Source organism: Cnephaeus nilssonii (assembly GCF_951640355.1).
Source record: "Cnephaeus nilssonii genome assembly, chromosome: 6".
NCBI classification, from domain to species: Eukaryota; Metazoa; Chordata; class Mammalia; order Chiroptera; family Vespertilionidae; genus Cnephaeus; species Cnephaeus nilssonii.
Window position 1 is genome coordinate 10075629 of NC_137077.1, and position 25415 is coordinate 10101043.

The following is a 25415-nucleotide window of genomic DNA, read 5'->3' on the forward strand; positions in this document are numbered from 1 at the left end:
CCTTCATACAGGCAGGTCTGATGTCTTCATCATTCATGTATTTATTAGACACATAGTTTGGGAGGCAGGATGGTGGTTAAAAGGACTAACCCTAGAGTCCAAGAACCTCAATTCAAATCCCAGATCTACAAGTCTGGGAAAATGACTTAATCTGTCTATGACTCAGTTTCCTTATCTGTAAAATATAGATTTACATACCTGCTTTGTAGAATTTTTGAGTGAGTATATCAAGTAATCCAGATTGGGTATATAATAGTAAGACTCAATAAATGCCAACTATTGGTATTAAGTACCTGGTATGTTCCAGGACTAAGAGTGTGGGAAATACAAGGGTGAGTCCTCACAATGATGTGGTTCCTAGAAGCATGGGGCGCCACGAGCTTGGTCCCTGTGGATCCAGGGGGGTGATCCCCATCAGCATCTGAACACTGAGGCCTTGCATGGAGCAGGCAGCAAGATCCTGGAGGGCAGAGGGACAATGTGAAGCCCAAAACCATGCTTCCTCTTCCCTTCCCTGCCCTCATTTCCTAATAGGCTCATCTAAAGCGTTTTTGTGTTCTCTGTTATGTTTGGGTGTTCCTGATTCCATGCTCAGTCAGTCCCTTTACATCAGTTCTGCAGGGACTTGCTACTTCCTGGAAAGTACTAGCAGCTTCCAATAGGTACAAAACATAGGAAGGAAAGAAGGAAGGAAGGAAGGAAGGAAGGAAGGAAGGAAGGAAGGAAGGAAGGAAGGGAGGGAGGGAGGGAGGGAGGGAGGGAGGGAGGGAGGGAGGGAGGAAGGAAGGAAGGAAGGAAGGAAGGAAGGAAGGAAGGAAGGAAGGAAGGAAGGAAGGAAGAATGGAAGGAAGGAAGGAAGAATGGAAGGAAGGAAGGGAGGGAGGGAGAGAGGGAGGAAGGAAGGAAGGAAGGAAGGAAGGAAGGAAGGAAGGAAGGAAGGAAGGAAGGAAGGAAGGAAGAGAGGGAGGGAGAGAGGAAGGAAGGAATTGCATGTTCTCATGAGATTTAGTTCTAAAGAATGAGAATAAGACAAAAAAGATGCATATGATGAAAACTGCCCTTGAAAACCCCTAATATCACTTATAAAAGATGCTCTTTCTGGAGAAGGGTACAAAAAGGACAAAGGTACTAAGGTGAGAGAGTCCTGGGGAGCTGGAGGACTAGCAGGGAAGCCACGCGGCTGGAACAGAGTGAGCAAGCAAGGGGGGCAAGTGAAAGTTGAGGTCCAAGAGACCCCAGGACTGGATGCTACAGGCTCTGCAGTCCTTGTAAGGTTTGGGCTGCTTTTCAGAGTCAGATGAGAAACCAGTGGGAGGTTTTGAGCAGAGGGATGACATAGTCTGACACATGGTTTAAGATCATTCTGGCTCAAGGAGAGATGAGAGCCAAAATGGGGAGACCAGTTCGGCGGTTACGGGAATAATCCAGGTGAATGGTGCCAGTGACTTGGACCACAGCTAGGCAGAGACAGTGGTGGGGAAGGATCGGGTTCTGGGTATATTTAGAAGGCAGAGCCTTTAGGATTTGCCCTTGGATTGAATGTGAAGAGGGAAAGATGAGGAGGAGTCAAGACAACTCTAAGGTTTTGACCTGAGCAACTAGAGGGATCAAGCCACCATTAATTGGGCGGGGGGCAGTTGGGGGTTATTCAAGGGCTCAGATTTGGATATTAAATGTGTGTTTCCTATTACATATCAGAGTGCAGATGTCGAGCAGTCAGTCAGATATGTTAGAAGGAATTCAGAGAGAGGTCAGGCTAGAAATATAGCTGAGTCATCAGCATGTCGGTGGTGTTAAGTCATTAGACTAGATGAACGGTACAGACAAAGAGTAGCAGTTGGAGAACTTACCCCTGGGACACCTCGGTGTTACAAAGTCAGGAAGGGGGCAGGCACCTGCTGTGGAGACTAAGGGAGGTGAACATGGGCAGCCAAGAGGACGAAGTGTCAGAAGGAAGAGTGAGTGATTAAACACTGCTGCTAAGTCCAGAAAGATGAGGACTAAAACACTGACCATTTGACTTAACCCTGAACACGGTTTATTGCTCTTTGCTGAGTACCGGTCAAGCCTCTCTGGCCTTGGGTGAAAACCACAGCACTTTGCATGTCATTCCCCTTGTACTTATTAGATGGCATCACTTGCAAAGGAGGATCTTATTTCCAAGCCATAAGGTGGGATTTTTGACAGGAAAAAAAAAAAAGAGCACATATTATGTGTGGATCACTAGACTAAGAAGGAATGAGGTCAGGCAACCTGGGCTCCAGTGCTGGCTTATCCACTGTGTCCAGGGTGACCTTGAGACCCCTCTAGTTCTCAGCTTCTTCACATGCAATCAGTGGGCAGTGTGAGCAGGAGAGGCTTGGCCAAGGGACCACTGAGATACTTTTCACATCCACTCCTCGAGTTGAAAATTCAAACACATTTTCCTCTCTCAGTCATGGCCAGCTACGTAATTTACAGGATCCCTTGTTCAAAATGTGCTGTTACAGATACTTACATTTTCAAGCTTCTTCCTTTCTTCCAAGGTCTCTCTCTCACAATTTGTCACTGTGTGTTGTATTTTCTGTTTAATGTCATTCTTAGTACAAAAAATAAGTAAAAGGTATAATTATTGGAATGAATTGTGCCATTTACTTTTATATTGTGCAGTGCCAACTTTAAAAGCAAGTATCAGGGCATTTGGCTCACATGCAGAGTCAAAAAATTACACAATTCCACCACCGGAGTGGAAATGCAGCGCAAGACTAACTCAACTGTCGTGTTTCATTCCTTGACATGCATGCTTTCCACCAACGTTCTCCACTTTTGACTTAGGACTTGCCCGTGGATTTGGATGTGGGTGTGAAGATGAGTTTGACTTACTGATGAGTCAGAGGACTGGAACAAGGAACTACAAATTGCCTTATCTTTCCCTTTCCTTCTGTGTCATCACTTTCAGCACAAGTTGTTAGCTAATAAGAAAGGCTAGTAAGGAAGTTTTCTTGGTTGTTTGGTTTTCTTACTAGTAGAACACCATTGCCTTCTTTCTACATTTGACGCAGGTTCTGGTTCAAACAGAAAGCATGCCCCTCAGGGCTGCCAGCACCCCCTGCTGACTCAACCGCAGACGTAACACACTTACCTTGTACTCCCTGTGAGTCTTACTGAACTCCCATGTGGCACAGCTGTGCTGGGGTTCTGCTCTCATAGGACGTCAAGGAGGCCATATGATAATGGGATGGCGAGGAACAGGGGTGTGCGTGCAAATTGCATGTAGCTCCTTTGCTCATGTATGTGCCCCATTTCCTAACAGTCATCACTTACAAAACACAAGTTCAAGGGTGAAGTTATTAAGAATTTCAAGACAGCAACAGGCAGAGAATAAAATCAAGCATGGAGCCCTTCTGAGTGTGGGACCTATACAAATGCCCCGGTCACATGCCTAGAAAGGCGACCCTACCATTGTCTCCCTCTGCAAACACCAACATGGCTCTGGTCATGCTACCCCATGAGGCTAGGTTTTCCTTTGTATGTCTTCCCCATTAGACTGTGAGGCATCTTGCTCAGTACCAGTGTAGGATACATAGTAGGTTCTCCTTAAATGTTTGTGGAATTAATATCACTACAATGGGCTAATGCCTAGCCCATGGCCATTAGTGGACTTTTTTTTTTTCATGACAGTTCCCGTCATCTTTCATGTTATTCATTCACTCAGTTATCTTCAGTGTGCCTCCAAGAAGGATACAGTCTGGAGGGAGGTAGGCATTGAAACAGAAAATTCATTCATCCATTCATGTACGTCAGTACCCAGCACAGTGCCAGTACCTAGGAGATGACCCATGAATATTTGTTCTGGATAAAACACAAGTCTAATGGAGAAGACAGATAATTTGGCATTGAAAATGGAGTACAGTGCGTTGTATTATAGAAACTCATTGAAATTGCTAAGGAGGACAACCAAGAAAGAACAACTTACCTCAGAGGACGTGTCTCCTTAGACTCTAAGGCTTAGAGGATCATGTGCCCTGAAGAGAAAGGCCTTCCAAGCAGAGCAGACAGCACAAGGAAGGGCATGGAAATAGCAAGCTTGTGGCTGCCGGGTACTTGTATGTAGTCGGAGCAGAGTGTGATGGGAAAAAACAGTGAGAGATGCGGAGAGGTAGGTAGTTAGGACTCAGTGTAATAAATATGATGGCCAGAGTACAAAATGCTCTATGAGAACAAAAGAAGGAGCTTCTAACTTCTTATAAGGGCAATGACCGTTGGACTCAGTCTAAAGCGGGGGTAGGAGTTTGTCTCAGAGAAGGGTATGAAGAACATCCTACACCAGGACAATGGCCTAGAGCTATGAAAGGGCCTGTTGTCTTGAAGAAATGCTAAGAATTCAGTGTGGCTCAAGTGGGGAAGGTGCTGAGATGCATAATAAAAATAACAGCTGAACATTTATCGAGCATTTCCTGTGCGCCAGGCATTGTGCGAATGCTATCGTGTTAACTCATTTCCTCTTAACGACGGTCTTATGAAGTGGGTATTTTTATTATCCCCATTTTACAGATGAGGAAATTGGAAGTTTAGGTAACTTGGCCAAGGCCCCATCACTAGTTAAGTGGTGTATCTGGGAGTCAAGCCCAGCTCTGTGAGATTCCAAAGTACACACTTTGAAACACTATACTGGTCCCATCATTGCTTGCCAATAAAATTGTCCAAGACCTGTGGAGAAAAATGGTGAGTTCAGTTTGGAACATCCAAAGGAGCTGAGAAGGCAGCGGTAGATACATATCTGTAGCTCAGAAAAGATGTTGGGCTGTAGATAAGATCTGGGAATTGTCAGCTGATTGGTAGCTGCTGGAGTCATGAACTTGGATAGGAGTGAGAAGGGAAGAGGGCCTAGAACAGAGCTCTGTGGGACTCAGACATTTGAGAATGGGGTTGGGGGAAAGCAAAGGATTCTGAAAAGGAGAAACTTGAGAGGTAGGAAGGGAAAACAGAGCGGTGCTTCCCAGAAGCCAATGGGCACCAATGTCACACCACAGAGCAGCCAATCAAATGAGGCCTGCATCAAGGACTGTAGATTTTGCAAATGATTTCAAGTGACCTTGTGCAGACCGGCTTCCCGAGACCGGTAGGTAAGGAGAAAGGGATAATGGATAGATTTATAACAGAACTTAGTAGACTTCTCATTTTTCACTATTCATGAAAAAGAAAAAATCATGCTTTATCAAACGACATGTCCTGATTTGGGGTACAGGAAAATGCAGTGGCTGCACCAAGACTCAAGCTGTAACTCCACTGTGAGATATTTGCAAACCACTCACTTCCCTTCTTGGGCCTCAGTTTCCTCATCTGTAAATGAAGATATTGGAAGAGACATACTCTACCTTTTCTCCCAGATCCACAATTCTGTGGGTCCGCCATTCCAGATGTTCTTTGGGGATGTTGGTGTTGCCGGGGAAGGTGACCGGGACTTGGGCGCAGTGAAGGAGAGGGCCTCCTTTAACCATCGCCGTTCCCCTCGTGGCCTGTTCCCTCTCTGTCTTGGGTCTTGTTTTCTCCCCAGTCCTCAAGGCGGCGGCTGGAGCCAATGATGAGAAACACATGTTTCCAGGCAGCCCTGGTATTGCGCAATGCCGCCAAGGAGAGGGCAAAAAAGAAAGAAAAAAGAGAAAGGAAGGAAAGAAAAGGGCTTTGGTATTCTCAGCCTCCACAGACAATTCCCCCATTGATGTGCTGTGAGTCACGGCGGGCCGCCAGGCCATGGCGGTTTCTGAATCACTTCCTCCAAGAAGGGCTCTCCACTTGTTCCCTGGGCTGGAACGCCAGGAGGTTGGGCCCTTGGTGAGCCTCCGACTGCTCTCCTCTCTGCCAGGTTCCAGCAGCGGAGGTGGAGGCGCCAGGTGGCAGGGTGGAGGGACCTGAATGGGAGGTGGCAGAGAAGCAGGTTGAACCTGCTTGTTCCAACTGGCAGACCCCTTTCCAACGCTAAAACCCATGCCTCCCTCCCTGGTTAGAGAGGGAAGGGAAGCAAAAACCCAGATCAAAGGGTTTTCTCCAATGGCCACCAGTTTTTGCCAGATCTGGATTTTCCACCTTTCCTACCTTAATTATCTGGTTGATGTGGACAAGGCTGGCATCTTTGGGGCAGAGGTGGATGTCAAGTCGGGGTTGGTCATTCCTGCTATGACTCCCAAGAGGGTGTCTTGGGCTGCAGCTCTCGGTCTCCCATCTTGCAATTTCCATCTTTGAGCACGAGAATATCAATGGCCCGAGACCCCCCTCACCAGGGTGATGGCATGGGAATGAGAGTCTTGTTTAGCATAAACTTCATTGAATTGACCGAGAGATTCAATCCTCACTCTGGGCCAGATTCTGTGGCGGCACCAGGGATTCCATGAGAGAATGAACGTGGTCCCAGCTACAGACAAATCAATGATGCAAACTCAATATGGCAAGTGTTCTAGGGGAGGGGTCCGGTGAAAATAATCCCATACAGACTTGGGGACAGGAGACTTCAGGGAAGGCACCCAGAAAGGTTTGCGGGATTCTCCTCTGTCCACCCCAGCACTGAACATGCGATGAGACCTACTCTCAGCCCTTAGAGATGAAGTGGTCTCTCCCCTCCAGGCCAACGAGGGCACTGTTTCCCAGTGGCCCCAGCTTTGCAGAATATGCTAGAATGCCACCACCTTGTGGGCATGCTGAACCATGTCCGGTTCACCACTCTACTGCTCCTGGGGCACTTCTCAGAGATGGGTTGACCTGGAAGCAGTGCCCAGAAGAAACGGGACCAGGCATGGCTACTTACCTGATTGTAGTTACAGGTGAAAGGTTAAAGGAGGACCTTTTATGAAGTCCCCCTGTTCACGTGCACCTGGCTGAAGCCTTCCCTGAAGGAGGTGGGTTGGAATAAAAACCATCTTTATGGCAGGCCCTACATCTCAGTCTTCTCTGTCTCCCATCGCCTCTACCAGATGGTCAGGAAGGGCATAGGTGCTCTGCACATGGGTGCTACATGGGATTATTAGGGTATAAAGTAACCAGAATCTTAGCAAGGTTCTCTCTGTCTCTCACCACTGTGTCCCTAGCATAGTGCCTGGCCCTACAAATTTTATGTTGAACAAAGGAATGAAATGAGACACTTGGAAGTAAAGTGCTAGAAACAGCAAGTATTTTTGCTAGAAGAGGATATACACTGAGTGGCCAGATTATTATGACCTCTGAACGCATAATAATCTGGCCACTCAGTATATACACACACACACACACACACACACACACACACACACACACACACATTTATTTATTTATTTATTTATTTATTTATTTATTTATTAGAGACCTGGTGCCTGAATTCGTGCATGGGTGGGGTCCGGCCAGCCTGGCCAGGGGGAGGGGACATGGGCGGTTGGCCGGCCTGCCTGCTGGTCGAACTCCTGGTCGAGGGGACAATTTGCATATTAGCCTTTTATTATATAGGATATACACTGAGTGGCCAGATTATTATGCGTTCAGAGATCATAATAATCTGGCCACTCAGTGTGTATTGTTTGTATGTCTAGTAGAACCTCCTTTTTCTTAGGTGCATCCCAGAAAGGTATAGTGACTTGCCCCAGGGCTGGGACTCGTGATAGGTCACCGTCGAGCCACTATGGCTGCCTGGCAGGGTCAGCCATGTTCATGTGAGGAACAAAGCAAGGCAGCACGTGTGTCTAGAGCAGGCGCTTGTCCAGAGCTGTACCTGCTAGAGCAGCTTTCGGCTAAAGTGCCTTCTCAAGGACTCAACACTGGCCTGTGCTCCTCGGGAAATAAGGAACCCTGGCCAGTGTGTTGAATGGGTAGCAATCCAAGGGACAGGAAAGAGCTGAGATGCAGTCACTGGACACACACAGTGGGATGCAGGAGGTGCCACAGTCATGTCACAGGGCCACAGGGAGCTCTCATCTCTGAGCAGGAGTCGATATGTTAGCGATAGTTGTTGTTACTGTTGCTAAGCACACGGTGCTTCCTCACACTCTCTTCCCTTTACACATGCTATTCCCTGTACCTGAGTCTTTCCCTTCTCAGATGGACAACTGCTCAGTTTTTAAAATCCAGCTCAGTGTCCCCTTTTGATCTGCAGAGGAAGTGACTTGTGCCCTCATCTTTGTACATACCCCTATGCCATGCTCATCAGAAGTCCCATGGGGGTTATGAATGGCATCTGTCCATCGTGATGCCTATGGGTCAGATGAGCAGATTCATAGTCCTGTAGGCTGTGCACATTACAAAGCCCTTGACAAGCATGAGAGATGTGTGTGTTTGTAATTATGGAAGGATGTCGGTTTCTGACCTGCCAGGGCATGGCCAGCCTGTCCTTCGCTGCACCACGTGACCCAAGGCCCAGCCTCCTACAGGAGCCCCCTCCCTGCCGTACCCTAGGCCAGCTCTGCAGCCCTGCAGCTTGGCTCCCAGGTGCTTCGGCCTGCTCCTCGCCCACCTGCTGGGAGCCAGGGCAGTCAGCCATGTGCTGGTTGTTAGCACAGGTGCCCAAGGGGCACTGCCAGCCCACACAGGGAGCCCCTACCCAGGGAGCCCCCACCGTTCCTTACCCACCGCCTGCCTCTGCTTGCTCCTGGGATCTGGGGGCCTCCCTGACTGCTGTCCTCTACCCCCAGGCTCTCCTCCTGCCCGGCTTGGATTGTGTTTACCATAAAAATGGAAAGTTCCCCTCCTGGCTCTCACCCACTCTTGTTCCTCCCTCCTCCTCTGCAGCTTGCTTTAATGTCCTTGAATCCCTCTCGGGCCCTTTAACAAGCCTTCCTTCATACACTCATCAAGCACTGTCTGAAGTACTTGCTCTCTACGAGGCCTTGTGGGAAATTCAGCAATTCATTCATTGTGAGCCCTCATTGTGTATTACCAGCAGCCTTAGTCAGTCTGCCGTCCTGTACATTGCAAGTGTTGCTTCCTCATGCTTTCATCCCTTTGCACATGCTATTCCCTAGGCACCTACAGAACTCCCTTCCCTACCTTCTCCCTGACAACAGTTCATGCTTCAAGGTCCAGCTCAATGTCCCCTTTGTTGCCTTTTATAAAAGCCCCTGCAAGGAAAGTTCATTATGCCCTCGTCTTTGTACACATTCTCCTTCCCAGTGCCCACCTTAGCCTGGCAAAGGCATGGGGCTGCATTCTGAGGAGACCCACTGGGCCGTGTTGCTTGGGTTCACAGCAGACTATCAGTGGACTCTAAAATTTAGTGATAAACTTAACAATTTGATGCCATAGAGCAGTGATGGCGAACCTATGACACGCGTGTCAGCACTGGCACGCGTAGCCATTTCTGATGACATGCAGCCGCTGAGGCGGCCACATGCCGAGGATGAAACATTTGCTGCTCCTGAGGATGAAACATTTGCGAAATAATGTTTTTTCCCTCAAAGTGACACACTACCCGAGTTATGCTCAGTTTTTCGGCGAAGTTTGACACACCAAGCTCAAAAGGTTGCCCATCACTGCCATAGAGGGAGTTGTCAGAAACTGTCTCCAACATAGGACCTATCTATTACTGAATCTGCAGCTTAATCTTTATTTGATGTCACGATTAGTCTCCTGTCTAACGTTAAGTATTGGCCAACGCTCTAGAGTGTGTTATCTTCTAATGCCAATCGCTTGTGTTCTGGTTGCATGTATTTGACTTGTTAGCTCCTGAGACCCTGAGGAAAGTGTAACGGGGGTCTTCAGTAGGAGCTAAGAAGCTGTCTTGCAACCCATCCTGCATCCTCTCGCATATCCGTGTTTGCCTCTACTCGTTCACAAGGATTTATTATTATTGCACCTGTTACAACCATTATGTAACAGGGTGACAGGCTTATATTTCCACTCAGATGTGCAAAGGAAATGTCAATTCTTTATTTCTAGAATTTCGTTAAGCATCCTCGCCGCACAGATGGTGGAGAAACTTACACTTGTCAGTTCATGAGATCTCGGCCTCCAGTGGTTTTTCGTTTCCTTCCAGTCCAGGGACTGAGTCTGTCCAGGTGTAACTCCCCAGAGAGCTGGGGAGGGTCTCCCTTTGAGATGACTTGATCATACAGATAACTGCTTGGTCTTTCCAATGTCCACCCTCCCCGCTTCTCCTGCCCAAAATGGCATCTGGGTATAGAGATGCCAACTATGTCTTTAGAGCAGCGGTCACCAAACGGTGGTCCACGGACCACTAGAGGTCCGTATAGTCCGAAAGGTTGGCAACCGCTGCTTTAAAGCATTGAGGGTGGCAAGGGAGAGAGTTTGAAGGGCTCCTGACCTCACAGTGTCCTTGGCTGGTCCCCACCGGGGGACGTGGGTCTGAACTTGGCCGTGTCTGCCTGGCACGTGTTGAGCCTTGCTCAGCCTGATTCTGTCTTGGCCATCTGTCTTCGGACCATAGGCAAGGCCCCCGAAACGTGGCCTCTGCCCTCTCTGACCAAGCCCCACTAGGCTCCCACTGGTGCTGCTCACTCCCCTGAGATCTGTCTGGGCTCTTACCTGGGCAAGACCAGTGTCCAGCCTGGGCAGCCTGAATATGAAAGGCCCCTGGCTGAAGGGTTACTTGGCCCCGGTGGCAGCAACCTCCCTCGGCAAGAGCCCCACCCTGAGTCTCCACTAACTTCTAAATCCCTCTTAAGTACTGATGGAAGCCCCGGTTCCTTCCCATGGCACAGTGGAATGGAGGGTGCTCAGAGGGCACACTCGGGCTCTCCCTGGCCTGGACTGACACAGAGCATGGGGAGGGCCCCTGCAAGGGGTCCCCTCACAGTAACTCAAACAAAAATGGGGCACAAGCTCCATTTTTGCTCCTCCCATGCTCCTCACTAGCTTTCTCAGCAGGGCCCCTGAGCTGGCACTCAGCTCACAGGTGATGTCACTGGCTTCTCACCTCCCTCTGCTTTTCTTTCTTTCTGTCTCCCTCCCACGATCCCCCCAGGTGGAGAAGGCCAACTCTAGTCTTCATTCTTTCTGACCTGGACTTTCCTACACCCTGTCTTCCTCCCTGGGCATTCAGCCTCCTGGTTCAGCCCAAAAAGTGGAAGAGATTTCCACTCTCTCCCTTAACAGAAGCTGTACGTCCACTCCCCAGGTGTCAATGGTCCTCCTGCAGACTCAAAAATTCCTTCTTTCAATATTAAAAGTTGAATATTGATCCCCTGTAACTCCCACATGCTTGCTTTTGACTCTGGACTAAGGAAGTCTCAGTTTGCTCATCTGTAAAATGGAGAGCTAACAGAAGCCACTTCATAGGCTGCTGAGAGGGCTGAATGGCGCGAGGTGGATCCAATGCTTGGCCCAGGGTAAGTGCTGGGTAAATGTGAGCCGCTGTCACACTCCCCGTCCTGGAGTAAATGTGCATGAGAGGACAGTTCAGATTATTGTTTCCAAAAATATGATCCTGATTTTAGCCGTTAACATGTACCAAGCATTTACCATGATTGAGCACCTATTGTGTGCTTAACAGACAAAAACTAGTCTGGACAGAGGGCGGGTGGAGGATAGGAAAGAGACGATAGGAGCTTTGGGCAACCTGGCAGGTCCAGGCTGCTTCTGGCTGACTTACCTGGTTGCTGTGATCAATCGTCTCCTTCAGGCATGAGCCTAGCAGGAGACACCCTGGGCACCAGAGTCCCCAGTGTAGGTCCCAGGACTTGGCATGAAAGCCAGGACTGAAAGGTCTTCTGCCCCTGGTCCAGGTAGGCGGTCTCTGGAAGAAGTGGCCATCACGGCCAGGTGCGGAAGGTTCCGTGTCACTAGGTCACCGAACACACCTACCTCTTACATTCTGTGGGCCAGAGACCCCGGGGTGGGAAAGGAACGGAGGGAAAAGGAAGCCTTTGTTGAGCAAGCTTTCTAACCTCAGGAACCCATGAGCCCAGATTCTACTCCCAGATTTCAAAATCGAGGCTCTGAAATGTTGAGCTGTTTTCTCAGTGTCACAGTTAGTAAGTAGCAGAGTCAGAACGTGCATCCCCTCATCCCCTCAACACATTGTCTTCTCCAAAGCACGTCCCCCGCCTGACCTCTGGCCTCTCAGCTCCCATGTGTCCTGGTGTCTCCGGATGGGAAGCTGCCACGTGTGAGCAAACGGATGGTCTCCTATTGGAAGCTCCTGTAGAGATGCAGGACCAGCTGTTCCCTGCAGAGCCCCTGCCGGCCACACCAGCTCTGGATTTGATTGGATAGAGGGTCACATGTTTTTTTTCTTAACTTGTTCTCTTACCTTCCTTTTCCTATTGATTTTAGAGAGAGGAAGGGAGAGCGAGTTGGAAATACAGAGGAGAGAGAGAGAAAAAAACAGTGATATAAGAGAGAAACATTGATCAGTTGCCTCCTATACACGCCCCGACCAGGGATCAAACCCGCAACCTGGTAAACCCACAACCTGGGTATGTGCCCTGACCCGGAATCAAACCTGCACCTTCTGGTGGACAGAATGACACTCCGACCAGCTGAGCCAGGCGTTACCTTTTATTTATTTATTTTTTTAATAAAAAGGAGGAGGGGGTGTATCCGGCTGGGAAAACGCAGCGGTGGAGGCAACTTGATAACCGATGGTTTTCTGAGTGCTTCCGCCTGAAGGAAGCCAGCAGCTGCGGCATATTGGTTACATGGAAATCATTAAGTCATTCTGGGAAGGAATGACAAATGTGTGTGCCTGTGTATATACGGCAGACATGTGTTTACTACAGAGCGAGGCACCCACAGAGGGAATTGCCTCAATATCGCCTCCAGGCCAAAAGAAGGAAAACGAAACGCAAGTAAAGCTCTATTGCAGGAGACGATTCTGCACATCAGGTTCTCAGTTAGTGGGAACTTAAAACTCAGAGGGAGGGATTGTCTCTTCTTTGACCTCTAACCTGACCAGAGGACTCCCTTTAGCAAAAGCTAGCACCTCAGGGTGGAACCAGCCTGGACAGGGGGTCAGGAGCCCTCGGGTCTGGTTTCGCCTCTGTCGGTAACGAGGGTGTGACCCTGGGGAAGTTTCTCTTCCCTTCTGGGCCTTAGATTCTCAATGGAAAACAAGGGGGTTGACAAGGTGGTCTCTGGCAGCACTTCCTGCTCACGTCCCATCAATGCCTCATAAGATTTTACAGCACAAACTCTGTGAGCTTGAGCTTCCGCTCCTAGAACAGCAAGCACCGCCTGTCCCCCGGCCCCTGGACAAACATTTACAAAGTGTTTCCTTTGGAAAAGCCTGACTTCTCTATAAATCTCCTTTGCCCTGTTGCAGGTGATCATTTGCATCCACAGTTAGGTTTTGCCCCCAAACTAACTCCCCAGGATGTAAGACAAAGCAAAGCAATTCATTGTTTCCCTCAGAGGTGCTCACATCCCAGACTCAGGTACACGGAAGGGCTGAGGCATGTCATGGTTCGCGGGACAAGGCACTGGCGTCCCCAGGTTTGGCCTCTGAAGGAGCAACATCAGGGACCTAAGACGCCTGAATCCACGGAGGGGTGTGCCTGGGCCACAGGGGAGTCTGGCCGCGTGATCTGTATTGAGTGAGTGTGTTGGCCTGGAGACTGGGGAGGACGGGGCAGGAGCCAGTTGTTGGTCAGACCCAATGTGATCCTCTCGGTGACCCTGACGGTAGAGACAATGTTTGTCTCTGTCTTGAAGTGGCAGAGTCTGGTCTCCAACCAGTTCTCTCACATTGCGGTAAGCATGCTCTTAACCACACACGCTAATGCAGTCTCTCAGCCTCGGCGCTAGCAATAGTTCAGACCAGAGAACTCTTAGCTTTGGGGGTGTTATGGACTGAATGGTGTGTCTCCCCAAAAGCCTTATGTTGAAGGTATAACATGCAACATGATGGTCTTGGGAAATGGGGGCTTTGGGAGGCCATTGGGTTTAGATTAGGATTAGTGGCCTTGTAGGAAGAGAAAGAGAGAGAGGTTTTTCCTCTCTCTCTCCGCACTCACACACCTACGAAGCCACAGGAGCACACAGAGAGAAGGTGTCTACACCGAGGAAGAAGGCCTTCCGGAGAGCCGAATCTGACCGAGTTTTGTTTGGGGGCCTCCCAGACTCCAGAACTGTGGGAAATAGACGTCTGTTGCTTAAGTCACTCAGTCTAGGTGTTTTGTTCTGGCAGCTGACCAAGTCAGGGGAACTGTTCTGTGCATTGTAGGAGGTTTAAAAGCACCCCTGGTCTTAACCCCCTACGTACCAGTAGCAATCTCCCCAGTTGTGACAAACATCTATCTGGACACTGCCAAATGTCCAGCGAAGGGGAAAGTCCTCCCCAGGTAAGGACCGCTGCTCTGATGTCAGCCCAAGGTCGGAGGAGAAGGTGGCACCCAGAGAACACTGTGCTCGGAGTGCAGTGTAAGGAGTGAGGCAGGAGGCGGAAGTAGGTGTGGGTCTGCAGCAGTCAGGGCAGCAGAGAGCAGGAAAGGAACGTGGGGAGAAGGTGCCAAAAAACCGAGATGTCCACAGCACCTTCTTGTGATGAGATATTAAGAATGGCTGAGTTGGCGTACATCTGAGCAGGCACCGGTGATCCGGAGTTCGAAGCCTTTTCATTCATCCACTCAAGGCGCATGTGCCGAAGGCCCACTGAGTGCCAAGCACTGAGCTGGCCCTGGGAGCCAGGATGAATGAGCAGCACCCGCCTTCCTGGAGCGGGTGTTCTAGGGAGAGAGACAGGAACGTTCATGCTATTGGTGATCACAGCCGTACCCAGATGTCAGCTGAAGACTTCCCGAACCCTCAGGATTCAAGGAAAATTCCTTGGCCTTCCTCGGAATTTCTGCTAATCTGTGGTGCACTCATCTTCTCCAGAACCTACAGCCTTTGGGGTACTGGAGTCCGAGTGGCCATTGTCCCCCAACACAGCCACACTAGCATCAAGTTCAGCTGCTTCTTGACTCAAGATAGAACAGCCCGGCCAGTGTGGCTCAGTGGTTGAGCATTGACCTATGAACCAGGAGGTAACAGCACATGCCCGTGTTGCAGACTCAATCCCCCGTCGGGGGCATGCAGGAGGCAGCCGATCAATGATTCTCTCTCCCTCTTCCTTCTTCTCTGAAATCAATTTTTTTAGAAAGCTACAGAGAACAGACTGATGGTTGCCAGAGGAGAGGAGATTGGGGGGGCTGGGTGAAAAAGGTGAAGGGATTGGAAAGTACAAATTGGTAGTTACAGAATAGTCACGGGGATATAAAGTACAGCCTAGGGAATCGAGTCAATAATATTGTAATAACCACGTACCGTGCCAGCTGGGCACTGGAAATAGCAGGGGAAACGCTTTGTAAAGTATATGATTATCGAACCACTACACTGTGCGCCTGAAACTAATACAAAATAATATGGAATGTCAACTGTAATTGAAAAAAATAAAAATAAATGTTTTAAAGAATATTACCGTTCCCTGAAGCCCAAATGCACAATTGCTACAAATTTAATAAATATTTTGAGATTGGACATAAATTCAAAGAAAATAAAAAAGCTCAGCTGCTTCTCCTGCTCCCACCACAGACAACGGTCTCCCCCTCCCCGGGCGGTGTGGTCAGCGGACTTGCCCACCTCCTCAGTCACCTCCCGCCTCCACTCCTCCACCCCCTTCCCTGTTCTCCAATCTGATCTCATCTTCCCACGCAGGGCAGTGCCTGCCCCCAGGAGGCCTAGGCCCCAGCCGACCCAGGCGCTGAGGAGGCTCACCTTCTATCCCAACCACTTCCCAAAGTATTTTCCCCACAAAAACCTCCCTCCCTAAGGAGCACTCTGGAAGCAGTTGTTATAATGAACTAAAATCCGTATCCGTGTAGCAATGTGTGGTAATAAACACACGGCACAGTGTTTCAGACCAGGTTCTCCGGGGTTTGAATCCCAGCTCTGCCTCGTAACAGCTGTGTGGGCTTGGGCCTTGCCCTTCCCTGCTCTGTGTCCTTCATTTCCTCCTTCATTTGTGAGATGGGGACAATAGGGACATCGTCCACACGGGGTTGTGAGGAATGAGAGGGTAACTCAAGGTGGAAAGTGCTTAGAACAGTGTCTGGCCCGTAGTAGGTGCTCAATACTAGTAAGTGTTGGCTGCTGTGATCCCTGAAGGATGGAGGGCTTTGGGACGGAGTCTGGGACAGTCACAGGGCAGGGGAATTGGGAGAGTTCCAAAGGATGAGGAAGAGTTTGCCCCCAGGAACATCTGATGCCCTGAATTTTATGAAATCAGGCCCTGCTAAGTCGTGAGTCCCTTCTCCGCCTCGTTAACTTCCCTCTTGGCTTTCCCATCCATGTCCCATTCCCACGGGGCTCAGTGAGACACTTGGGAAAATATTTTCCAAAATAAATTTCAAGTCATTATCTGACCCAAACCACCCGGTTCTGCAGCCCAGCCCTGTCTACTAATGTTACCGCCCTGTCCCTATTTAGACTGAGGTTTTAGCACTGACCGGCCCTTCACCAGGGCTTCCCTGTCCTGCCACCTCCTGCCTGAGTCATCCCGTGATGTCACAAGCCTAGATTTATGGTGTTGGCCAGAGCAGTCTCGGGAATGACTATAGACGGGACCAGCCTCGAGTCCAGCTGTGAAACCAGGCACACCGTGTTCCACCTCCCACCACCCCGTTCTTCCATGATGTCATGGGAATCAGAACAGCATCGCCTCCACGCTCTGCTCATTCTTTCTGTTTGACTGGGGACCAAGGGCTTTCTTGAAGTCTCAGTTTCCTCATTAGTAAAAGGGGGTATTTGGCAATCCAAGTAAACAGCCTAAATGAGAACGCCTATGTCGAATGCAGTAGGGTCATCAACATTTATTGCCACAATTATGGTGCGTAACAAATCACCCCAAAACTCAGTGGCTTAAAATAACCATTAGCCCAACCAGGGTGGCTCACTGGTTAAGCAGGATCTATGAACCAGGAGGCCATGGTTCAATTCCCAGCCAGGGCATAAGCCCGAGTTGCGGGCTCGATCCCCACTGTGGGTAGGAGGCAGCCAATCAGTGATTCTCTCTCATCATTGATGTTTCTGTCGCTCTCTCCTTCTCCCTTCTTCTCTGAAATCAATAAAAAATATATTTTTTAAAAAATAACCATTAATCTCCTGGGAATTGGCTGGGCCTACCTGGGCGTGGCTCCACATAGACAGACCAGCAAGCCCTCGGGGTATGTCCTCAGCATGGCAAGTACAGAAGGACAAGAGAGGCACATCCAAGCGCACGAACACATTTTAAGCCACTGTCTGTGCCATGTCGGCTAGCATCTTGCTGGCCCAAGCAAGTCACATGATCTAAGTCCAAAATTCAGGACAGGAGAAGTATGCTTATCCTCTCATGAAAATAAAAACTAGGAAGTCACCTGGCATAAGATCCTGATACAGAGAGGGGTGAAGAATTGGGAATAATGCCATCGGCTACAATAAGTGGTCCCACAGTATGTCCCCTGATTTCCAGCTCTCTCCGTACCCAGGATCCTCTTGGCTTCACAGCCTACTCATTGAAACTCCCTGTCAGGAAAGAATGGAACACTCATGCTCGTGTATAAACGGCCCGTAACTGCTGGATAGCACCTCGGCATTTGATCCAGATGTTGGGATGTGTTGACGCGCCCCCAGCTCAGACTCTCCTTGATGGGATCTGGAGGCTCGGAAATTACTTGAAAATGGAATAACCCTCTCACCATGTGCTCCAGTGGACTTGATGCCATATGCAAGCACCCCCCAGAATCAGAGCAGGGGCCACCAGGAACTCCAGCCCAGCCTCGTATGCCTGCAGCCTTCGAGGAAGAGCCCTCGGGAGGTTCCGAGAAGGGACCACCAACCGACCTTCTTGGAGGTCCTTCCGTCCCTCCCCTGCGGACCCCCTTGGATTTAGTCTTTGACTTGAGGAGGGGCGTTTTTGACGGCGTCTTCCAAGGGCAAAGGCTAGTTTTCTCGTGACGTAGAGCATAAGTGCGAGAGAGAAAACCCAAACAGGCAAAACAAGTGGCCAGCCCAGCCCAAGCCTATGACAGTTGTAGGGATATGCAGACCGCGTCTGATTCCAGGCCAAGGTTCACTTGACTCCCCAGCCATGCCAGGTGGGGGCTTCGGGGGAGTCGGCCCTTGTCTTTCATTGATGACGTCTTACTGTCTGACACCAACTGCTCTGCCTGCAATGTCCACCATTAGCACGCCTCCTCAGGAGCCACCAAGAGAGAGGCTGCCATTCTTCACACCATTTCTTTGTTTCTCAGACTCTGCTCACAAAGGCAGTCCCATCACTCGAAGGCAGCCCTGCGCTCAGACCCGAGCAAGCCTCACGCAGAGTTTCAGGGGCGCAGAGAGACCTTCTCAAGGTCTTTCTGCTTCTGTGACGCTGCATTTGCCACCCTCCTGGAGCACCTCTTAAAAGACATTCTGCTCTGTCTTTATTCTTCTACTTCCCCAAAAAGATCTAGTGCAGAGAAGTGCTCAAGACATGTTTAAAACTCAGACGTCAATCTTTATTGAAACTGCCAACACCAAGCAAGCATGTGAGTAGGAGTCTCAGTCCACCACCGTCCCAGGAGGACTCAGATACAAGAAACAGAACTGGATTTTTGGTAGGGTTCGACTTCTTTTCTATTTCAAGCACCAGTGTGGGCAAAGCCCAGCCAAGTTAGGGTTCCCTCCCCTTCTTCTAAGGCTGCGCCAATGTTTGGGGGCTTCCGTTAGTCCCGGGGTCTTGGAAGGGGACAGTCACTGTCAATGCCAGCATCCATCTGGCATCCACTGAGATGCCCATTGACCTGTGGTCCCCAGTTAACAGTCCACACGGGTTGATTTCAATTAATTCCATCCCCGTGGTCCCTTTCGGGTCACCCGCTGTGTCTGTGTCCCTCCTGGTTGCCCAGGAATCTCTGCTGTTCTCAGACCTCATTAGGGCAGAAAGCCCGTTGGCGGCTCCATCTACCCAGACGGTTCATCAGCCATTTCCTCCCTGGATCCTGGCTGCCTCCCCAGTGATAGAGTTCTGCCAGGAAACAGTGCACCGGTCCGCTCTGCACCTCAGTGTCCCACACCTCCTTGGGGTTTGCCACCCAGCCCTGGCCTCATGATCCAGAGTCAGGGTTCAGTTCCCTATCTCCCTTCCCCCAAAAAACATCCACTGCTAAGGTTTTACCTCCTCACTCCCCTCTCCCCCAGCAGGGGAAGTCCTCTCCTCATCTCAGAGGTGAGCCCTTGCTCTCACTCACCCTACTTCTGCCAGACCTATGGCCTGCCAGGCCCAGAGTCCTTGGTTTTCTTAAGGACTCCGGCTTTTAAAGCTCAAAAGCCAGGAGGTGTTTCCTCTTCTCTTCTCTTTGCTCTCTCCTGTCACCTCCCTGTCCTGAGGCAGCCACCCCGGAACAGCCCAGGGGCCCCCGTGGGGGAGAGTCTCAAGAGAGAGAGGACAAACCAGGTTGAAAAAATGACCAGTTTAAATTGTCAGCAACCTCACCCAGCCTCACAAATATGAAAGCCCTTGTTAGTTTTAGGGCAAACAGAGCAGCCAAGTTCAAGGTATAAGGAGGTACTTCCCTGCCTCTCCTGGCCCTTAGCATTCCCTTCACTGTTCTTCGGTTTTAAAAAGGATGCTGGGCCAAAACCGGTTTGGCTCAGTGGATAGAGCATTGGCCTGCGGACTGAAAGGTCCCAGGTTTGATTCCGGTCAAGGGCATGTACCTTGGTTGCGGGCACATCCCCAGTAGGGGGTGTGCAGGAGGCAGCTGATCGATGTTTCTCTCTCATTGATGTTTCTGGCTCTCTGTCCCTCTCCCTTCCTCTCTGTAAAAAATCAATAAAATATATTTTTAAAAATAATAATAATAAATAAATAAAAATAAAAAGGATGCTGGGCCCCTGGGACTTGCTTCGTAATCTTGTAAGAAAATTATCTGAAGGAAAGAATGTCACTGTCAAAACACCTGCCTCCTCGCCCCCATCATCCTCCCACCCTCACCCCTCAGAGACCTGCCCCAAGCTGCTCTGTTTTTTCTCAGAACCGGAAACCCTTTCTTCCTCCCCCCCCCGTGCCCCCCCCCCCTCCCCAGCAAGGCGACCTCTCACCATCTCAGCCACCTGGCCACCTCCCTCCAGGACACCTGAAATTACTCTCAGGAATGGAGCTGGGGTTGGGGGTGATGGAGACTCGAGGTACAGAGGCTCAGTAGCTGCAGACACCAGACCCAGCTTCTCCCCTACTTTCTGGGAACAGCCAGAAAAAGAGGAGAAAGTCCTCAAGGCTTCGACATTGGGAGGCTCAGGAGGCCTCCCCAGGCCTGGAGGGAGGGAGGGGCCAGAGGTGGGAGAGGCCGCTGAGCTATTCCAAAGCCATTTCTTTACTTCCTGGCAGCTCCAGGCCCAGCATGTTTGTTTAGGAGGGAGAGGAATGTCACTGATTGCCCAGGCGGTGGCGGTGAGGGGAAAACAAAAATAATCTGCCCAGCGGTTCCTGCTTCCTGTGCATGTGCCCGTGAGCGTGAGGTGCCTCTGCAGGCCTGGCAGCCCCCTGCTAGTTTGGACTGGAAAGGACTCATGTGGGAGCCATTGAAGGAGCCAGAGCCTGCTGAGAAGGCATCCCAGGCCCGACACTTGCCTGACAGGACAGCTGCCTCCTGGCCTCAGGAGGAGACCTTTATTCTCTTCCTGCTCCTCCCTCTCTTCTCCTCCTCTCCCTCCTCTTCCTCCTCTTCTCCTCTTCTTCCTCCTCCCTCTCTTCCTGCTCCTTCCTCTCTTCCTGCTCCTCCCTCTCTTTCTCCTCCTCTTCCTCCTCTTCCCCTCTTCTTCCTCCTCCCTCTCTTCCTGCTCCTCCCTCTCTCCCTCTTCCTCTTCCTCTTCTTTCCCTTCCTCCTCTCTTCCGCCTCCTCCTTTTTAGGGTTGAATAATATTCCTTTGTGTGAATATGCCACATTTTGTTTATGCGTGCGTCAGTTCACGGACATTTAGGCTATGTGCACCTTTTGGCTAATATGAATAATGCTGCCATAAATACTCAAGTACAGCTTTTGGTGTGGACATAGGTTTTCATTTCTTTGGGGCAGATAACAAGGGGTGGAGTGGCTGGGTTCAGGGCAGCTGTGTAATATGCCAACTCCTGGGCCTGCAGACCCTCTAAACCAGACTCTCTAGGAGGGGGTCCAGAATACACACCCCTTAGCCTGCTCCCAGGAACCCGGAACCGCACCAGTGTCAGAACCTCTGGACTGGGCGAGCCCCTCTCCTGAGACAGAGAGCCAGGAGGAGTCCGGCCCTGCCTGACTGTAATTTAATTGCCACTTGTTGACATTTGGGCAGAACTTATTTAGGCTGCTCTCATATCGGGTGGTGCCACATCTTCTGACTCCGTTTTCTAAATCAAAGCAGAACCCATGGGCTCGGACAAGTAGAAGTGTATTTGTGGAGCCTGTGAGGGCCTGGGGGGTGGAGCTCTCCCCCACCCCAACACTGGCCCCTGAGGCCCCCTAGTGGAACCCCTAGTGCTTTACATGATGTCCAATCAATTCATCCTGGCCAACAGCCCTACGGGGCAAAGTACTATTATTTCTTCCGTTTGACAGATGAGGAAACTGAGGTACAAAGTGGCAGTAATTTGCCTAAAATCTTGCACCTCGATGGGAATGAGCTAGGATAGAACTTCAGGGTTTCACAGCCAACACCCTTGACCACTGTATACCAACTGTCAAGTGCTGGCCACATGACAGGCTTTGTGTGATTATCCATGAACGAATGGGAGTGACGAAGACATCATGGCAGTCCCTGGGCCTTGCAAACCCTGTGTGCATTACCTAAACGGAAATGAGGTTAGGAAAACACCATGAAGCAGGGATTGCCCAGGCTCTGTGGTTCATAGAATCAACCCTGAGCCAAGCTGAGACATCAGTAGGAAGGAGAAGGTCCAGGAGGGTGTTTGCCCTCTAGCTATTGAATGCCTAGGGGGCTTCTGCCCCAGCTGGGAGCTTCCTGCCCACACCCTGCGCACAGAGCTACGGATTCACAGCCATGAGCTCTCGGAGCCGGAAGGAACTTCAGAGATCATCTGGCCATCCCAACAGTTCCCAGATTTCAAAGACAAGAACCCAGGGCCCCAAAGGGGAGGTGTCCTGCCCAAGGTCACACTGCTAATTCCAGTTCCCACGAATTTAGAACTTACCAAAACTGCACACTCACCAACACAGCCTCGTTTATGGAAGAGACCCAGAGGCCCTGAAAGAGGGCGTCACTTGCCCAAGGTCACACAGTTACAAAATGTCAGAGCTGGGGTTCCAAATGCCAGGCCAGGGCCCCCACTCCAGGCCAGTGCCCCCACCACCGGGCACACGGACCAGCGGGAGCAGAGCCCCCTACTCAAGCTGCCAGTTGCCGTCTCCACTATCGGGGAGATAAACCACCCTCTCAGCATCAGCGCTGGAGCAGCCAGGGCGCCGCCGTGCGCCTGGCGATATGGGAGCAGCACGCTCACCCACATATGCCAACACCCCTGCGTTATGCAACAAAGCCGCTGGTCCAAGAGTTGCTGTAACACCTTTATCTGCCCCGGGCAGACCCCATCTGCCAATACGCAGCGTCTCTCTGGCGCCGGGTGAACCAACAGGAGCGGTCACCGAGCTCCTGGCCCTTTGCTATCTGACTTGTTTTTGTAGGAAGTCAAAATAAGAGCCAAAAGCAAATTCCTCACCCCATAGACGATTCATTTCCTGCCTTTGGTGACATTAAAAGGGCTCTGGCTTGGGCAAAACAGGCTTTGGAGTGGAGGTGCTGGAGTCCGACTCCCCCTGGTTCACATCCTCCGTCACCGCTGCTGCTGGAGGGCCTTGGGCAAGTCGGTTATTCCTTCTGGGCCTCCGTGTCTTCATCTGTAAAATGGGAATCTTCACAGTGCCCACCTCCTCGCTAGGTGGGAAGATCAAATGAGATCATGACTACAAAGCCCTTGAATGCCTGGCACATAGGAATTGTTTCATAAGAAGTATAATTGCCTGGCCAGTGTGGCTCAGTGGTTGAGTGACAACCCACAAATCAGGAGGTCACAGTTCAATTCCCTGTCAGGGCACATGCCTGGGCTGAGGCTCGATCCCCAGTGTGGGGCATGCAAGAGGCAGCCGATCGATGATTCTCTCTCATCACTGATGTTTCTATCTCTCGTTCCCTCTCCCTGGAAGACATAAACACATATTTTTTTTTTAAAGAAGCGTAATGACTACTGAGCTCCCAGGAAAGATGCAGCACCCCTAAGACTGCCCGTCCCTGGAAGCCAGGGCTGTATTGGGTGCTTTCTCAATGACCCCCGACTCTCAGAATCTGTGAGTTATTTGACTTCGGGTGGATGTTGATTCTCTTCTCCTTGCCCCTGAAGGAACTTCAGGATCCATCCGTAAGCCGTAGGCAGAGCTGTGTAGAACATGTGCTCAGCTGGCCTGAGGGCCAAGGGCTGAGGATTTCAAAAGAAGTGCAAAAAAGTGACGTGTCAAACAGCATCTGCTCTTTGAAGGCATCTTAAAATGTCCCTCCAGCTCGGGTTAGCGTTAGAATGGCATCAGGATTGCTGTTGAATTCAGGGTCAAGTTTGGCATTTCAAGGCTCAACAGTGGGTGTGTTAGACAGACTGGAGTTTTGGGGTGAAACACACCTGTGTCTGACTTCCCATGGAGAGGTAGGGGACACGCCTGCAGCCCCAGCAGGAGCTGGGATAAAGGGGTCTGACCTACATCCCAGCAGTAAATTTCCAGTGATGGGTTTTAAGCAAGAAAGGGTGTCCTGAGAGGGAACTTCCTGTTGGAAATGCCCTGCGTCTTGATGCAGAGGTGGTCATGCAGCTGTATGCTTATGTAAATGGTATGTCGCTGTACTCTTTGGACATATATCCTTTACTGTATGTAAACTATACATCCACTTTTTAAAAAAGATAAGCATGCCAAGCTCACAAGAGGCAAAGCCAAGACTCAAATCCACAAAGGGCCAGGATTTGGGTGGGGTTAGGATTCGGTTAGGATTGGGTTAGGGTTAGGGTTAGAGTTAGAGTTAGAGTTAGAGTTAGAGTTAGAGTTAGAGTTAGAGTTAGAGTTAGAGTTAGAGTTAGAGTTAAGAGTTAGAGTTAGAGTTAGGGTTAGGGTCAGGGTCAGGGTCAGGGTCAGGGTTAGGGTTAGGGTTAGGGTTACAGTGGGACAAGTGAGGCAGGCTCATGCAAGTGTAGCATCAAATCCTGCCTTTATGTAAAATGTCAGTATTTTGTTCATCATGGATTTATGTACATGCATGTGAATTTTTTGTTTAAAAATATTGCACTGCCATATTTATTTGGAATACTTGAGTTTGAGGCATCCCCTTAATGTTTGTGACTGAGGCAAGGGCCTCACTCTCCTTGCCCTCGTCCCAGCCCCAGTGACCCAGGCTTGGCCCTCTGCAGGGCACGTGCCCTTAGCCACCCCAGGTGGGGCCTCCCCACCCTGGTCAGGGCACCATCGAGATTCGGTTGGAGGAGCTCTGAAGGAGAACACGCAAAGAGATACTTACACTCGGGCCCTGGACAAGGATGATTGCAACAGACTCCCAGGGTGGGGCTCTGGCAAAAGAGAAAGAAAAACATTTAGAAAGTGTTCGAATAAGCCTGCGGATGACAGGAGAGATAGTGAGAGAAGGGGGAGCTGTTTGGGGCCTGGTCATCAGGGGGAGGTCAGCTTCCCACAGAAGAAATGAGCCAACTCCCTCCGGCCACATGCCCGGCCTGTGCTGCTGCCTGAGCCGGCCGTCCCCAGGCCTCAGCCCAGGAAGCCCGCCCTTCCCAGCCTCTTCCATCAACCGCTCCACACAAACATTTTCACGACGGTGTTTGTATGTATCGTAACGGGGGTGGCAAAGGGTTCTTCGCCTTGCGTAGAGCTTTGGGGTTTGCAAAGGCCTGTACAGATGTCGCCCAGATGTCAGCTGGGCTCTCTCGTCGCCTCTCTGAGACCTAAAGGTCGTATTCCTGGACCTCCGTCTGTTCCCAGCTCACCTGGGCCTCTCCTCGGGGGGAGAAGAGCCTCTTCCTCCAGGAAAAGCCCCCCCTTTTCCGTTTCCATCAGGAAAGTTGGACACACCCCAAAGGAAGCACTCCCAGTAACAGCACCGGTTCCAGGAGAGAGATGGGCCCCTCCCAGCCGGGAGCTGAGATTCAGGCGGCTTTTCGTCTTCCTTCCTCGCTCTGTGGCTGGAGGAATTGTGCAGACCCCACCGCACCCCACGTCTTCTCTGCCAGCCTCTCAATCCAGCCCCTTGTGGGCTGCACTTTTTCAGCCCAACTTGGAAACGTACAGAACTCCGGGGGTGGGGGGTGGGGGGCGGGGGGACACGGCTGTTTCCCCCAGCCCCGCAGGCCTCCTCGGCCACTCCTTGCCTCTCTCCCCTCATCGCTCCTTAATTGTAAAGAGTTTATTTTGTGAGAGAAAAATTCAAACGTGTCCATTAAACGAGGGCACTCCGTGGGACATGCCAGAAGCACAAACGCC

General features: G+C 50.5%; 1 protein-coding gene and 1 long non-coding RNA gene across 2 annotated transcripts in view; one reads left to right on the forward strand and one right to left on the reverse strand.

The window, feature by feature from the left end:
* The window catches only part of SYN3 (synapsin III), a gene marked incomplete at its 5' end in the record, with an annotated part of 352341 nt that overhangs the window by 246301 nt on the left and 80625 nt on the right, over positions 1-25415 (forward strand). The window lies entirely within an intron of this gene.
* On the reverse strand, positions 12508-24878 carry LOC307102187. The gene is made up of 4 exons (XR_013813723.1): positions 24742-24878; positions 24442-24490; positions 22607-22821; positions 12508-14618 (listed from the first exon to the last, which is right to left on the reverse strand). It is a non-coding gene; the product is annotated as an uncharacterized lncRNA (long non-coding RNA).